The sequence below is a fragment of the Ceratotherium simum genome, chromosome 10, assembly GCF_057802395.1.
Source record: "Ceratotherium simum simum isolate JZ-2026a chromosome 10, ASM5780239v1, whole genome shotgun sequence".
NCBI classification, from domain to species: Eukaryota; Metazoa; Chordata; class Mammalia; order Perissodactyla; family Rhinocerotidae; genus Ceratotherium; species Ceratotherium simum.
In genome coordinates, this window is record NC_141909.1 from 77,413,746 (window position 1) to 77,430,049 (window position 16,304).

The following is a 16,304-nucleotide window of genomic DNA, read 5'->3' on the forward strand; positions in this document are numbered from 1 at the left end:
ACTCCCAAAAGGACATATAATCTCTTCCACTTTTAAACTTCCCACTTTTAAACTTCTTTTTCACCTTTCCTGCAGTGTTTATCAAATTGTGTTTTGTCTTTTATTTCCTCTCCCTTGCTAGATTATAAGTTCCTACAGGAAGTCATATTTGCATCTTTCATAACACCTAGTATCTTGCCTTAATTGTGGTGCACAGTAAACATTTGTTGAATTAATAAGTAAGCATGTTTATGTCAAAAATATCCATGTGCGGGGGCTGACCCCATGGCGTAGTGGTTAAGTTTGGCACATTCCAGTTCAGCAGTTCAGTTGGCAGGCTGGGCGCCCAGGCGCCGACCTACCCCACTCCTTGTGGCTGTGACCCACATGTAAAGCAGAGGAAAACTGGCACAGATGTTAGCTCAGTGCTAACCTTCCTCAAGCAAAAAATGAGAAAAATTGGCAACCGATGTTAGCTCAGGGCTAATCTTCCTCAGCAAAAAATAAAAATATCCATGTATAGATGATGATGATGATGATACCATTTTATGAAACATCCTTGAAAGGACTCTTTTCTTATATAAGTTTCCTTGGAGAAAATAGTGACTTCACCACTGGTTTAAATGAAGTTGTTTGTACCTAGTACATTAAATATTATTTAGCGGTTAGTACACTGACTGGTTAGGTGGGCCTGGGTTCAAATACTGCTTTGCCATTTATTAGCAGTGTGTCCTTGGACCCTCAGTTTCTTTCTATACAAAATGGAGATATAAAAGGCCCCAGCTTAGAGTAAGTGCACAACAAAGGCAAGCTTTCATCAAGGGGATGTGATGTGGTTCTATTCAATGATGTAAATTGGGTGATTCTCTAGCAGAACAGTTCCTTTGCTTGGTTAAAGAATTAAATTTTTTCCTAAATATGGATTTAGAATAGACTCTTCCTGGAAAAAATATTTTGTGTTTCTTGAAGGATGTCTTTTTTTTTTTTTTTTTTTGTGAGGAACACTGGCTCTGAGCTAACATCCACTGCCAATCCTCCTCTTTTTTTTTTTTTTTTTTGCTGAGGAAGACTGGCCCTGGGCTAACATCCGTGCCCATCTTCCTCCACTTTATGTGGGACGTCACCACAGCATGGCCTGACAAGCAGTGTATCGGTGCGCACCCGGGATCCGAACCCTGGGCCGCCAACAGAGGAGCGCACACACTTAACCGCTACGCCACGGGCCAGCCCCTCAATCCTCCTCTTTTTGCTGAGGAAGATTAGCCCTGAGCTAATATCTGTACCCATCTTCCCCTATTTTATATGTGGGACGCCACCATAGCATGACCTGACCAGCAGTACCTAGGTCCATGCCAGGGATCCGAACTCGTGAACCCAGGCCACCAAAGCAGAGCATGTGAACTTAACCACTATGCCACCAGGCTGGCCCCATGAGGGATATGTCTTTTCTCCAAGTATTTACTCATAGATCTTGAGAAATGAAACCACCACACTGGAGGAAAGCTTGTGAAGAAGCCTGGAACTGGGCTTAGCCCTGCACTGGGGGTGTCCCCACCCCCATCTCCTGCACCACCTGCATATGATATTCCCGAACACTGAAGGTCCCAAACTTCCTAAAATGTACTTTTGACTACTGTTTTGACTGAATTCATTCTGTGGATGCAGGTAAGAATTCTCCCTGAAGAACTTGAGTGTTCCTTTTTTTTTTAAATAAAGATTGCATATACTTAAGATGTACAACATGATGCTTTGATACACATATACATAGTGAAATGATTATTATAGTCAAGCTAATTAACAGTGTTCTTACTGTCAGTAATCCTGGGGCAGAAAAGGAAGCTGGCCTTTGGGGAAGAGAAAAGCCTGCTTTTCTCTCTGAAGCTAGGGTGAGAGTTAGGAGTCTGAACTCCAGGTTGGGGGAATATGGTGGTGTAAAGTAAGCTGGCCCCTTAACACAGCGTCAGGATGGGGAGCTAAGAAAGAGATAGCCACTAGGGCCTCTTACACAGGAGCTACCTTGTATTTCAGTCATTTATTTTATGCACTTGAAAAAAATATGTCCTTTAATAACTGAGTCTCTGACTTATCTCTGTATCTCCTACAGTGCCCAGCACATAGTTTGCATAATTATATTTAATTAGAATGTTTAATTGGATCGATTTCTATAAAGATTGAAATGGACCTTAATACTAATAAAGGGGGGGTGGTGCAGTCATTTTAAAACATTTAACATCTTGCCTCAGTCTTGCCTCTGAACATGTACTTTTTACAGCGTGCAAAAGCATTTAGTGCTTCGTGATATACTAATGGAAAAGTCCATGTGGGTCTTCTCAGAGCTGATCACTTCCTGTCTCTACAACTTTTAATTCATTTTTCGTAGTATCAAAGCATGCTTTAAACAGAAAGTATCTAACCTCCCATTCAGCAGGTGGAATATTCATCATCTTTATCATCAGAAAGCACATATTAAGCAACTGCATTTGAGTACAATGTTAGACACAAGAAAGAGCAAGTTAGGTCAATAACATTCCAGCCTTTTTTAATTGTTCAAAACAAATATTGATGCAAAAAGTTTCCCAACTAACTCTATAAGCATGCAGAATACAATTTAGAACTTAAAAACAACCAGAACCAAAAAACACTTTCAAAAATAACTTTCTTTTCTCTACTTCATCATGTGAATCTCATTTGTTCTTATAGACTCGTTTCCTCCACACAACTAGAAACAAGACCACTAATAGTTGCTGAATTTTATGTCAAGCAACACCTGTCATTAGAGAAGAATTGACTCTGTTTCTCAAGTTCAGTGCTAAAAATCCCAGGAAGGGCTCTAGTCCGGCTGAGTCAGGGGCCCATCCTGGGCCAATGAAGTGTGGCCACGGGGGCAGGGTCATATAAAAATATGAGAGCTGCTTCATTCGGAGAGATGTGGAAGATGAGGGTAGGGAGCCCGCAGGAGAAAGGAGAAAGCTCTAAGAACTAAGAAGGAAATAAAACAGGGCAATGCGATGGAAAGTGGGACCAAGAGGGGATTACTTTAGATTGGGTGGATGGCCAAGGACTCTGAGGTGATGATGCTTAAGCTGAGATGTAAATAATGAGGAGCAAAACCTGCTAAGGTGAGGCAGCAGAGTGGTCCAGGTCGATCAGATGGACAGCAAGTGGAAAGGCCTTAAGCCAGGAACCAAGGAGCAGAGAGAAGGCTTGGGTGATAGAACTGTCATGAGTAAGGGAGGAAGTTGTGTGAGATGAAGACAAAGAGGTAGGCAGGGACCAGATTATATAGGGTCTTTTAGACCATACTAAGGGGCTTGGATTTTATTTTTAGGGCAATAGAAGGCCACTGGAAGGTTGTGAGGAGGGAGTGACCAGATGTGATTTATGCTTTAAAAAGAATATCCTGGGTGTTGTGTTAAGAATGGATTGTAGGAGAAGATTGAAAGAGAGACAGAGAGAGAGAGAGAGCGAGAAAGAGAGAGATGGGACTTGCTGATCAGTTGGATGGAAAGGAAGGACTCAAGATAACTCTTGAGGATGTTACCACTTACTGAGATGAGGAAGACTTCGAGAAGAACAAGTTTAGGAGAAAAAAGTAAGAGCTCCATTTTGGACATATCAAACATGAGATGTCTCAGAAGTCTAAGTGAACATATCTAGTGGGCAGGTGGATATGGGAGTCTAAAGCTCAAAAGAAAGATCAGAGCTGGAGATAAAAATTTGGAAATCACCGGCCATAAGAATTGAGTAGATCACCTGCAAAGTGTGTTACAGTGAGAAAAGCACAGATCCCTGAGCACCTCCAACATTCAAGCGCTGAGTAGACGAGGAGCCAGAAAGGGAGACGGAGAGGAGGAAGCCAGAGGGTTATTTGGGAAATCAGGGAGTATGACATCACAAAGGCCAAGGGAAGAACATGCTTTGAAAAGGAGGGAATGGTCAATAGTGTTGAATGCTGCCAAGAAGTCAAGCAAGATAAAGATTGTAGTGTTTTGGCCCGGCCCCGTGGCTTGGCGGTTAAGTGAGCGCGCTCCACTGCTGGCGACCCGGGTTCGGATCCCGGGCTCGCACCAACGCACTGCTTCTCCGGCCATGCTGAGGCCGCGTCCCACATACAGCAACTAGAAGGATGTGCAGCTATGACACACAACTATCTACTGGGGCTTTGGGGGGAAAAAATAAATAAATAAAATCTTTAAAAAAAAAAAAGATTGTAGTGTTTAATATATCACAGTGTTTCTCAACCTCTTTGAAAATTGTCACCCTCCCTAAGGAACATTTTTAGACATTTTTTTCCTAATTGTCTGCCCCTATGAAATGTTAATGAAGATTTATCGTGTATCTGTTTATGTACTGTGGCACTTTGGAGGGCCACAAGCCATTGTAATATCTAAGCCATTGTATTTTTTTTTTTTTTGGCCCCTTAAGAACCAACTTTTGCCCCCTTATGGGCAATATTGCCCCATTGAGAATGCATGATTTATCAATGAACAGGTGATTTTTAACCTAACGAGAGTGGTTTTCCTGGTGAGTGGGGGTCGAAGCCAATAAGCATTGGATTGAAGAGTAAGTTTGAGGTAAGGAAATGGAACACTGAGTGTAGATGAACTTACAGCAAAATGTTTAAGAAAACTGATTCTGTAGGCACACAGTCTGGCTTCTGTACCCCAACCTGCTCTTTAACTAACAGGGCAAGCCGTTTTACTTCTTTGTGCCTCGGTTCCCTCATCTGTAAAATTGGAATAATAGTAGTAACTACGTCATAAGGTTGTTGTGATAGTTAAGGAAGTTAATAACATATGTAAAGTATTTAGAATTGTGCCTAGCATATGTAAGTGTTCTGTGTATGTTAGCTATTATTATTTTCATTCACGATGTTAGCCATGAAGGGGAGATGAGATAGGGTCTACAGCATCAGGGCTATCACTGGAAGTGAACATGGGATTGAGCTTTAATTGTCAGGAGAGACTGGAGGTAATTTCATTGCTGATTAGATGGAAGCAGTTGTAAGGGGGATATTGAGGATAATAGATAGCAAGAGAAAATGGACCAGAGCTTAGGTGGAAGGGTTGTGCTTGAGCATCTCTTCTGTGGTTCACAGGTGGGAAGGAGAAAAGGATAAGAATTATCACAATCAACCCCAAAACATAGTAGTGTAAAATAACAATTTATTATTTCTCACCATTCTATAGGTTGGCTGGGCTCAGCTGAGTGGTTCTGCTGGTCTCACCTGAGGTTACTCATATGGCTGCAGGCAGTTGCTAGACTGGGGCTGGAGGATCTAAGATGACTTCATCTACATGTCTCTACCCTTGGAACTGGCTCTTAACTGGGCCTCTCCACATGGTCTTTCCCCATTCAGCAGTCAAGTTCAAACTTCCTTATGTTGTATGGGTGTGCTCTAAAAGGGCAAAGGTGAAAGCTGTAAGGTCTCTCGAGGCCTGGGCTCTGGAACTCACACAACATCACTTCCACCACATCCTGTTGGTCAAAGCAAAGACCAGCCCAGATTCAAAGCGTGGGCAAGTAGACTCTACTTCTTGATAGTAGTAAGTACAAAATATCGTGGCCTTGTTTTTCAGTCTACCCAGGCATGGATACATATGAATCTGTAGATCTGGTGAAAGTTGAAGCAGTTCCTTTCCAGATGGCTTTGGCTTCTCTATAAGATAAAAGAATAGTTCACCTGCTGTGAATGACGAGCCAGAGATGGAAGAAGAGAAAGCAATGATTGCATATCTGAAAAGACTGCAGGTTTAAAACGGTCTTTGGGCAGAATGAGAGAGATAACTGGCAGGATATCATTGTAGGACTTCTAGCCAATGTCGAGGGCCCATTTGCAGGTGCGGCCAAGCATTTATATCAGTATCCATCTGCCCTGTTGTGAGATTTTCATCACCAGCACTCAACAGCCCAGGTGGAGGCCGGTCAAAAACAGATGTTGGATTCATCTGGGATTAGGGCCTTGCCAGCTGGGCATGATGAAAAGAAGATGAGGCGAGGTAGGTTAGGATTACTGGCAACAGAGTAGTTAAAATGACAGACCGTGACATTTTAGCTGGGTAAGGAGGAAAATGAGGACAGGATTTCCCCCTTTTGTATCATAACACTAGCTTGAAATTTTTTAATTTAATTTTTTGCAAGATAGTTTAAAAAATAAACACACACCCTATTTCTTCTTTAATATCTGTGTGTGGTAGCAAGACCCTTCCATGAAATACATACTGAGTAAAACAGATAGCACAAACCATAATGTAAGTAACAAGTTAAGAATGATTTCTTCTTTTCTTAGCTATTAGATTCCCATTACTGTGACTGATAAGGGCATCCTGAACTGAAAATCTCTCATATTTGTTGCTGATGAGTTCTGCTCTTGTGTTCTATAAGTATTAAGGAGAATTTACCTCTTTAAATTGATATACAGTATTATAATCTTGTCCTTTTTTCCTCTATTGGACGCTTTTTTGTGTGTGAGGAAGATCAGCCCTGAGCTAACATCCGATGCCAATCCTCCTCTTTTTTGCTGAGGAAGACTGGCCCTGAGCTAACATCCGTGCCCATCTTCCTCTACTTTATATGGGATGCCACCACAGCATGGTTTAACAAGCGGTGCGTTGGTGCACGCCCGGGATCCGAACCGGTGAACCCCGGGCCACTGTAGCGGAGCACGCGCACTTAACTGCTTGCACCACCGTGCCAGCCCTATTGGGCACTTTTCTTGAATAAGCATATTACTTTCTATTTTTCAGTTCAAAATATGTTTTCCTATACAACAGTGTAGCAAGTACTCTATAGGAACACAGTTGAGTTTCATGTTCAGTTTTTCGAGCCTTAATATATCACTCTGGCTTCTCATTCCAATGTGTTTCACTTTCCAGCTAGCTGGACTATGTTACTCAGGCCCAATCACCAGAAAAGCCAAGTCTTTTCTGGCTGGTTCCTGTACACACATGAATATCCTGTGAGCCACACAGCTCTCTATTGCACATAAACATGGTTAAGTCACCTCTGCAACCACAGGATACTTGATACCCGAGGCTATTTGTTTTTATGCAACTCCATGCCCAGAACCTCTGGAACTTTTTCTCCCTGAGTAGCCCTTCCTCCCTATCGGCCAAGGTCAAGTTCCATCAGATATTGTCCTGCTCCCTCTGAAACCCTACATCCTGTTTAAATTTTAAGATGTTGTTTTATTTACATCATCCTCTGCTCAAAAATCTTCAAGGACCAAACGTGACCTTTCATTGCCTACAGCATAAAGGACAAACTCCTTCATTTACTATTCCAGGCTCTGTATATACTTTAGCCTGACTTATGAAAATACTTTAAGGCAGCTTGCAATAGAAACGTTAGAATTAGGTTAAAATAATTAACTCCATATAGCTAAATTTTTCACAATCTGAGCTCTTCTGTATCTCTAGTATACCTCCTAGCCATTTTCTCATAAGCTGCTTCCTAGCCAATAAAAGAGATTCTCAACCTTAGGTGTCCATTGGAAATACCCGGGGAATCCTCCCAGCAATTCTGGTGTAATTGATCTGGGCTACAGATGGGCATTGGGATTTTTAAAGCTCCCTGATGATTCTAATGAGCATTCGAGGTTGAGAACCACTACATTAGAACAAGTTTATTGATTCTCCCTAAAACATTCATCACTCCACTCCTTTCCCCATCAACACTCCCATTTTCTTCTTATCTAAACCCTACCCACTCTTTGAGATCCAACTCAGGTCCTACTGGGATCTTTCCTTAGCACCCAATGCCAATACACTCCCATAGCAATACCTTGTTTACGCTTATTTGGCACTTAGCATAAACTTCTTTTACCTTTGTGTGTTTACCCTTTCTCTTCAACAGGATTCTAAGGTGTAGAAGGACAGGGACTGTTTTTTAATTTTATTTATTTATTTTTCCCCCCAAAGCCCCAGTAGATAGTTGTATGTCATAGCTGCACATCCTTCTAGTTGCTGTATGTGGGACACGGCCTCAGCATGGCGGGAGAAGCGGTGCGTCGGTGCGCACCCGGGATCCGAACCCGGGCTGCCAGCAGCAGAGCGCGCGCACTTAACCGCTAAGCCACGGGGCTGGCCCCGGGACTGTTTTTTAATAGCTCTTTTTATCCCCAGAACTTGACACAAGGCCTTTCACACTGTGTACCATTGTGTGTTTTATGGGAGGTGGTGATGATGATGTAGCAAATGCCAATTCAGTCCTCTGACCATATCCCTTCAGATTTCTTCATCTCTTTGTGAGGTTACTACCCTTAGGCTACTGGAACCCCTTTTAACATACAATGCTTAAGTATTTGGGATTAAGCCCCCCCCACCTTAATTTAATGACTATGGGCACAAGTATGAATAATCCAGCTCTCATGGCCTCTGACTAGGACAACACTGGGATGACCTGCACTGTCTCCTGTGTCCCCTCTGAATTTAGGTCAAAGTTGATTTTGCATCCTTATTTAGGCTCCTTCCCTTCCCAGTTCCACACCCCACTCCCTTACTAGTTTTTCCTGGGAACACTTCCTTAATAAATCATTTTCACATGAATTGTTGTCTAAGGTTCTGCCATTTTGGGGGGGGAGTGGGGGGAGGACCCAACCTAAGACAGATGATAATAATATGATAATAGTAATAGCAGCTATTATTTATTGACTATTTCCCATGAGCAAGGCATTAACTCATTGAATCCTCAGAATTAGGTAGATACTGTGATTACCCTCATTTTACAGATTAGAAAATTGAGGCATACAGAGATTAAGTAATTTGCCCAAGGTCACACAGATAACAAAAGAAGGAACTGAAAAAAGAAAAGGATGAACCTATAGGGCAAGGAAAATAGGGGATCAAATCAAAAAATAAATTAATTTCAACCAAATTACCACTTAAACTTTGTGGGCTAGTTAGAAACTAAACCACCATGTATACTTTTTTTTTTGATGACATTAATTCTGAATTCTGATAAGCAATTTACAAACTTTCAAACACAATTTGTAGATTAGAAACTTCATTTCTAAATGACTGTCAGAAAATCCTCCTCTTTTACTCCTCTACCTCCTCCTCACTCCCCCCACAATACTTTCTTTATAGTACACACATCTGATTTCAGGAAGTAAAACTCACATTTGGACAATTAATAATTTAGATCCACTACAGATTGGATGTGTATTGTTGGACTAGCCTGGGAACTACCATGCATGTTTTCTCTCTAGAATATGCATTCTAAATTATAAACAATGCTTATTGAAATGAGTTTCCAGCACTTCCAGCTTTATGTTCTTGTCTCCTATTTTCCCTATTCCCGAGTCTCTTCCAGATATGACATTTTTCGTATTTAAAAAAGGCAATTTTCAACAGGGCATTTGTGGACCGTTTCTACACAGGAGTCATTCGCTCTCTGCTCCACTCTAATCCTTAATTCACCTGACAGTATTTACTGAGCTCCTGTTTATGCTGTGCCCTGCTGGCTGCTATGAAAACAGCTGGGATGCTGTCTGGAATATGGTGGGTACTCATGTTTATTTCCTTTTCCACTAACATTGACCTTGTTATGAACTTGTCCATTTCTGTTCTGATGTCTCCTCTGGTAAAATAGATATGCTTTAATCTTACACTCCTTAGCCAAGGCTGTCTTTTTATAAGTCTGAATAGAATCTGATAACTTTTCACCTGTATTTAATGTATATGGGGCAGAGACAATTATCTCTGGGGGCTGAAAAGCAGGAAAGGTGAGGGGTTTCTGGATGTTACCTAAAGCTATTTGAGATTCACAGGACTCCTCTGTGGGTCATGCTTCCAGGGATATTCGTGATCATCAAAATAGTAAGTTAGCTTAGGTCAACTTTTTAATAATGTTAAATGTCAGTTTATGTCATAAATAGGGGAGATATTGCACTTATCTCACTACCTTTTTCAATCATTTATTCAATATTATTATATGCCTACCACAGATACTGAGGTAGGCCCTGCAAATATCTAGAGGAATAAGGCTGGAGGCCTGCCCATGGACATCGTAGCTTAGTCCAGTGGTTCTCAAACCTAACTACACATCAGAATAATCTGGGGGTGTTTTTGGAAAAAAAATAAAATCACTGATGCCCAGGCCCCATATTAGACCAATTAAATCTGAATGTTTTGGCAATCAGGCCCCTGCATCAAAAGTTTTTAATCACTCCTTAGAGGATTCTAATACGTAGCTGGAATTGAGAACCACTGCGCTAGTGGATGTTAAGGGGTACCATCCTGAAAGACTTAAAAAATGAAGATATAGTGCTCTGTGTCATAAACCTATTTAATTAGCCAGTTTCACCGCTGCAGAAACTTGATAGATCACGATGTATGATGGAGGACCACCACTAACTTAACCAAGTATTGACCCCACTGCAACTGCTTTGCCAGGTTTGGTAGTATATTAATGCAGCCTTGGGTACTTGTATGCAGCTATTGATCTGCCAATGTGTTCTTTTCTACATTCACCAGGAAGGAGGATCAGAAGCAGTTTGCATCCATATGGCATGGACATAGTATACCCTTGCCCCAGGGCAACGTTAATTATCCTGCTCTCTGTCATAATATAGTCCAAAGGGACCTGGACAACCTGGACATCCAGCATAACGTTACATTGGTCTGCTACATTGATGACACCATGTTAATTGGACCTTAGGAGCAAGAAATGGCAAGTACTCTGCATGCCTTGGTAAGATATATTTGCTCCAGAAGGTGAGAGATAAAGCCTACAAAGATTCAGGGGCCTGTCACATCAGTGAAATTTTTAGGGGTCAGGCATGCTGAAACATCCTCTCCAAAGTACAGGGCAAGTTATTGGACCTTGCATTCCTACCACCAAGAAAAAAGCACAGTGCTTAGTAGGCCTCTTTGGGTTTGGGAGGCAACATATTCACTATACTGGGAATATATTTATTGGGTGACTTGGAAAGCTGCTGCTTTTTAGTGAGGCCCAGGGTAATAAAGGGCCGTGTAGTAGGTACATCGTGTGGTACAAGCAGCCCGCCAACTTGGGCCATATGAGCCAGCAGATCCTATGGTACTAGAGGTATCTGTTATAGAGAAAAATGCCTTGTTGTGCTTCTGGCAAGCCCCAATAGGTGAGTCATAGCACAGACTCCAGGGTTCTGGAGCAAGGCCACGCCATCTGCAAAAGAGAACTATTCACCATTTGAAAAACAGCTCCTGTCGTGCTACTGGGCCCTGGTAGAAACTGAGCATCTAAAAGGGACATCGAGTGACCATGAGACACCAAGTGATCATAAGTTGGATTCTGCCAGACTCACTATGTCAGAAGGTCAGGTGGTCCAGCCCCAATCCACTGTAAGCCATTCCATACATCTGGGATTAAGTTCAAGCAGAGAGCACAAGTGAGCTGCACAAACAGGTGGCTGAGACCCCCACGTCTGAGACCTACCACTGTGTGCCAATGCCTCTCTCGCAATGCATACCTATGGCCTTGGGGGGTTCCCTGTGACCAGTCGACAAAGAAGGAAAAACCTAAGCTTGGTTCACGGATGGGTCATCTTGGTATGGATGCAAGCTGAAAATATCTGCTACTGCACCCTTGCCCCACCCAGGGGTGGCTCTGAAAGAGAGTGGTGAAGGGAAATCCTCCCCGTTGGCAGAGCTTCAGGCAACGCACTTAGTCATACACTTTGTTTGGAGACAGAAGTGTCCACGGTAAGGGTATACTCTACAGTGACAAATGTTAGGCTGGCTTGTTTGTCAGGAGTCTGGAAGAAGAAAGATTGGCAAAGGCTGGAGAAGAGGCAGGTGGATGGATCTATGATGGATCCATGGGCACATAGTGTAAAGATCTTTTATAGCACATACTGCCCATTAGAGAGTGTCCACTGCAGAAGAGGCACTAACCAACCAAGTAGACAGGATGACTAGGCCAGCAGATGTCTATCAGCCTATGTCAGTGGCCGCCCAAGTTCTTGCACAATGGGCTCGTGGATGGAGTAGCTATGGTGGCAGAGATGGAGGCTATGCATGGGCCCAGCAGTTTGGGCTCTCTATCCAAAGCTGATAGAACTACTGCTGCTCCTTAAAAGTCTGAGCTGTCAGCAGCAGAGACCAACGCTGAGCTTTTAAGGAGGCCAGATAGCTACTGGGTGGCAAGGTGATTACACTGGGCCTTTATGACCTGGAAGGAGTAACATTTCATCCTGACTGGGTTTGACATGTATTCTGAGGATGGGTTTGTTTTTCCTGCCCACAGTGCTTCAGCCAGTACCACTATCCAAGGACTCATAGACTGTCTGATATTCTGACATGGGATCTCATATGACACTGCCTCAGACCAAAGGACTTACTTCACAGCAAGAGGGTGTGGTGGTGGGCACTTGACCAGAGGCTCCACTGGTCAAACCACATACCACACTGCTCAGAAGCTCAGATTGACAGGGTGGACCAATGGCCCATTGAAAGCATAGCTGAGGCTCCAGCTTGGAAATGACACCTTGTGAGGTGGGAGCATTATCCTTCATAATGCAATATAATCCCTAAATCAATGGCCATAATATGGTTCTGTGTCCCTATTCTAGAAGGTAGAATGCATGGGTCCAGAAGTCAAGGGATAAAAGTAGGAGTGGCTCACTCACCATCATTTCCAGTGATCCAGTTGGAGACTTTGTATTTCCTGTCCCTGCAACTTTAGGCTCTGGTAGCCTATAGATCCTAATACTCAGACATGGGATACTTCCATCAGAGGACCCTGTAAGAGTCCCACTAAACTTAAAGCTATGGCTGCTCTCTGGTCACTTTGGGCTCCTATTGCCAGAAGGCTCACAAGCAAATCATCAGAAGGAGGTGGGGCTGCTGCTGCATAACAGAGGCAGAAAGGAATATGGTTGGCACTCAAGAGGTCCACTGGGGGCATTTCTTGGTATTTCCACACCTGTTTGTAACTATAAACGGGCAAGTACAGCAACTACAGCCTGATAAGAGCATGATAACCAGGATCTCAAAGCCCTCGGGGATGAGTGCCTGGGTCAGTCCATCAGTCAAGCCACCTACACTAGCAGAAGTGATAGTTGAAGTGGAGGGGAATCTAGAAAGGGTGGTGGAGGAGGGAGATAATGAGTATCAGCTATGGCCTTGGGACCTGCTGTAGCAGTAGGGACTTGTAGTTCATCCCATTACCCTCCTCTTATAAAATTTCCCAGAAATTGTGATTATTAAGAATTCTGGAGAAATTGTGCTTGGATGGAGTAACTTAACGCGAAAAGCAAGTGATGTAAACATTACAAAGGGTGGACTATAGTGAATTCTGTTTGTGCCCTGCCCAAATCCACTTCATAAGCTAGTGCATCTATAGTCCAGCTGCTGTGAGTGTTGGATAACAATTCCAGATGCCACCTTCTCTAGAGAATTGTCCTTGGCCAAAACAGGAGCCACCTCACCAATGAGGCTATGAGGCTATGCTGCCCTCCTCTCCCTGCGGACCTCATTCCAATGGCATTGAGTGCAAAAAGCTGACTTTCTTGGTTAACACTTGCTGGTGAATTTTGTGGGATTAGCTGAGGCTAATGCTTGTTTCCTTGTTTTCCTGGCCAATCCTGCTTCCTTCACTCCTCTTCTTTAGAAAGCATTCCCCTAATAAATCACTTGAACAAGAATCCTTGTCTCAGGCCCCATTTCTGGAGAACCTGACCCAAGACAACGTCTGGCCTAATTGGATAGGTGAGATTGATGAGAACAGTGTGGATACTTTGGATTTCCTTGGTCAACAGCCACTCTTCCCTTCTTTTAGTGTGCCCTCTTGTATGAAGGCTGGCAAACTAATGATGTTACCCAGACTTTCTGGCAACCACAGTTCTGGACGCAAATTAGATTCTGCTAGTTAAATATATTCACCAAGATGTGGAAAATGGAACCAAAGCAGAGGCCATATTTCTACCCCCTTTGGGGTGTTTTTCTGACGGTAAGCAAGATTATGGAGGGGTGAGGATTTTCTGCAGTGGTGATTCAGCACCCAGTTACCAGCTTTGATGGTGTTAAGAGGTATTGATGGCTGTGGTGGCAGAGGTTTTCTGATGTTGGCTTTCAGATCACTGTATTGCAGCAGCCGACGCAGTACATTCTTGAATTCAGGACTTCCAGTGGCAACCTCAGAGGTGGTAGCTCTCCTCTCAGGTCAGTCCTGTAAGAATGTGGGAGTCAGTCTGAAACTCAGCCTACAGCCCTCTCCTTTATCCACTGCAGGATTTTGTAGGTGTCGAATTCTCTGTAATAAATACCTTTCTGCTTTAAAAATGTAGAGTGATTTTTGTATCGTGCCTTGAACCCTGGCTGATTCAAAGGAAGATTCTTTAGCTGCAAGAACCCCAGTAAAAGAACCCAATTAAAGAGAAAGAATGATGTGAAAACACAGAAGACTCTCACAGACTCACTTGTTAGCAAAATAACTGAGCCTCTTGGGACCTAGAGGCTCAAGGACCTGGGACTTTGTTTCTTTTCTAATTACTTATCTCCTTGCCTATGGCCTCCATCTGAGACGTCTTAGCCTTTTAGTCTATATGACCTTTCAGTTCTTTTACTCACAGTTAACCAACAAACTCTCCATGACATAATTCCAAATTCCCAGAAAATCTTGGATATGCACCTTGTTTAAATAGCTGTGGCCAGCGAGGTAGGGGTCACATGGTCTAGGGCTGCTCCTTCCAAGCAGTGGGCAGGTTCCCTGACAGGAAATGATGGACATCTTTAGAACATAGAAGATCAAGTCCTCCATTTCCCTGGGTTCATGCTTCTATCTGGAGGAATTTCTGATAGAGTAAAACTCTATGCTACTGATGTAGGCAGTGATTTAGTTTGCTAGGGCTGCCATAACAAAATACCACAGACTGAGTGGCTTAAACACAGAAATTTATTTCTCACAATTCTGGAGAAATAAATTTGATCAGCTGGAGCAGATCAAGCTGTTGGCAGGTTTGGTTTCTTCTGAAGCCTTTCTCCCTGGCTTGCAGATGGCTGCCTTGTTGCTGTGCCTGTAAATGGCCTTTGCTCTGTGCACCCGCATCCTTGGTGTCTCTGTGTGTGTCTAAATTTCCTCTTTTTGTAAGGACACTGGTCAGATTGGATTAGAACCCACCCTAATGGCCTCATTTTAACTTAACACTTTAAAGGCCCTATCTCCAAGTTAAGTCACATTCTGAGACACTGAGGGTTAGGGTTTCAAAATATAAATTGGGGGGAGTAGACCCAATTCAGCCCATAACAGGGGATGTCCTTGAAAGTGGTTTTTATACGCAGAAAAAGACTATTCAGAAGTTTCTCTTTAGAAGTGAAGTGCTGCACATGCTACAACATGGATGACCCTTGAAAACAGTAGCTAAGTGAAAGAAGCCAGGCACAAAAGGACAAATATTGTATGATTCCATTTATATGAAATAGGCAAATTCATAGAGACAGAAAGTGTATTGGTGATTACGAGGAGCTGGGGTTAGGATGGGAAGGAATGGGACGACTGCTGATGGGTGTGAGGTTTCTTTTTGGGGTGATGAAAATGTTCCAAAATTAGATTGTGGTGATGGCTGCACAACCCTGTGAATACACTAAAAACCACTGAATGGGTAGACTAAAAAACACCTTAAATGGGTGAATTTTACGGTGTGTGCATTACAGCTCAATAAAGCTGTTTTAAGTTGTCCATCTACCCCCTACTACACTGGTAGCTCATCACGACTACATCTGTTATTACCCAGGCGCTCAGCACAATGGCGGGGATAGAGGAGCTCCTCGCCATCGTTAAGGCAGGAGTGAATGAATGAACAAACGAATGAAAAGAGGTGAGCAGGTGAGCACTGTGCAATGATTAAGTCTCCTGGATGGCAGGGATGGCAGGAAGGGAGCCTACACCCCGCTGGGCGGAGTCCTAGTCAAGGGCTTAACTAAGGGTGAGGTGAGTTTGGTAAGCATCACATCTCAGAAATAAAACCAGAGACGTGACTGTGGGGAGTTTCAAAATGCATTCCTAGCGGGAAGGTGAAGAAACACTAATAAAAGCACTTCAGGATTGATCAGGGTTTGTAATTTCTAGGTCTCCAACAGCAATAAGGGAAAGAGCTGGCTGGTTAGCTACGTGATACCCGGGCAGTAAAGAGAGAGGAACAGATTTCCGGGCCAGGCTCGGCAAACAAGCGACACCGGGGCGCAGAGTAGGTGCTGGTACTTCCCAAGAGTGGAAAGCAGGCTGTACCCCTGGGACTCGGCGCTCGAGAAGGCGGCCTGTGACGACCAGCCCCGGGCGCCAGCGCTGAGGGGGCGGAACGCGGAACGCCAGCATCCTGGATCCCGCCGGACGCCGTTTGCAGT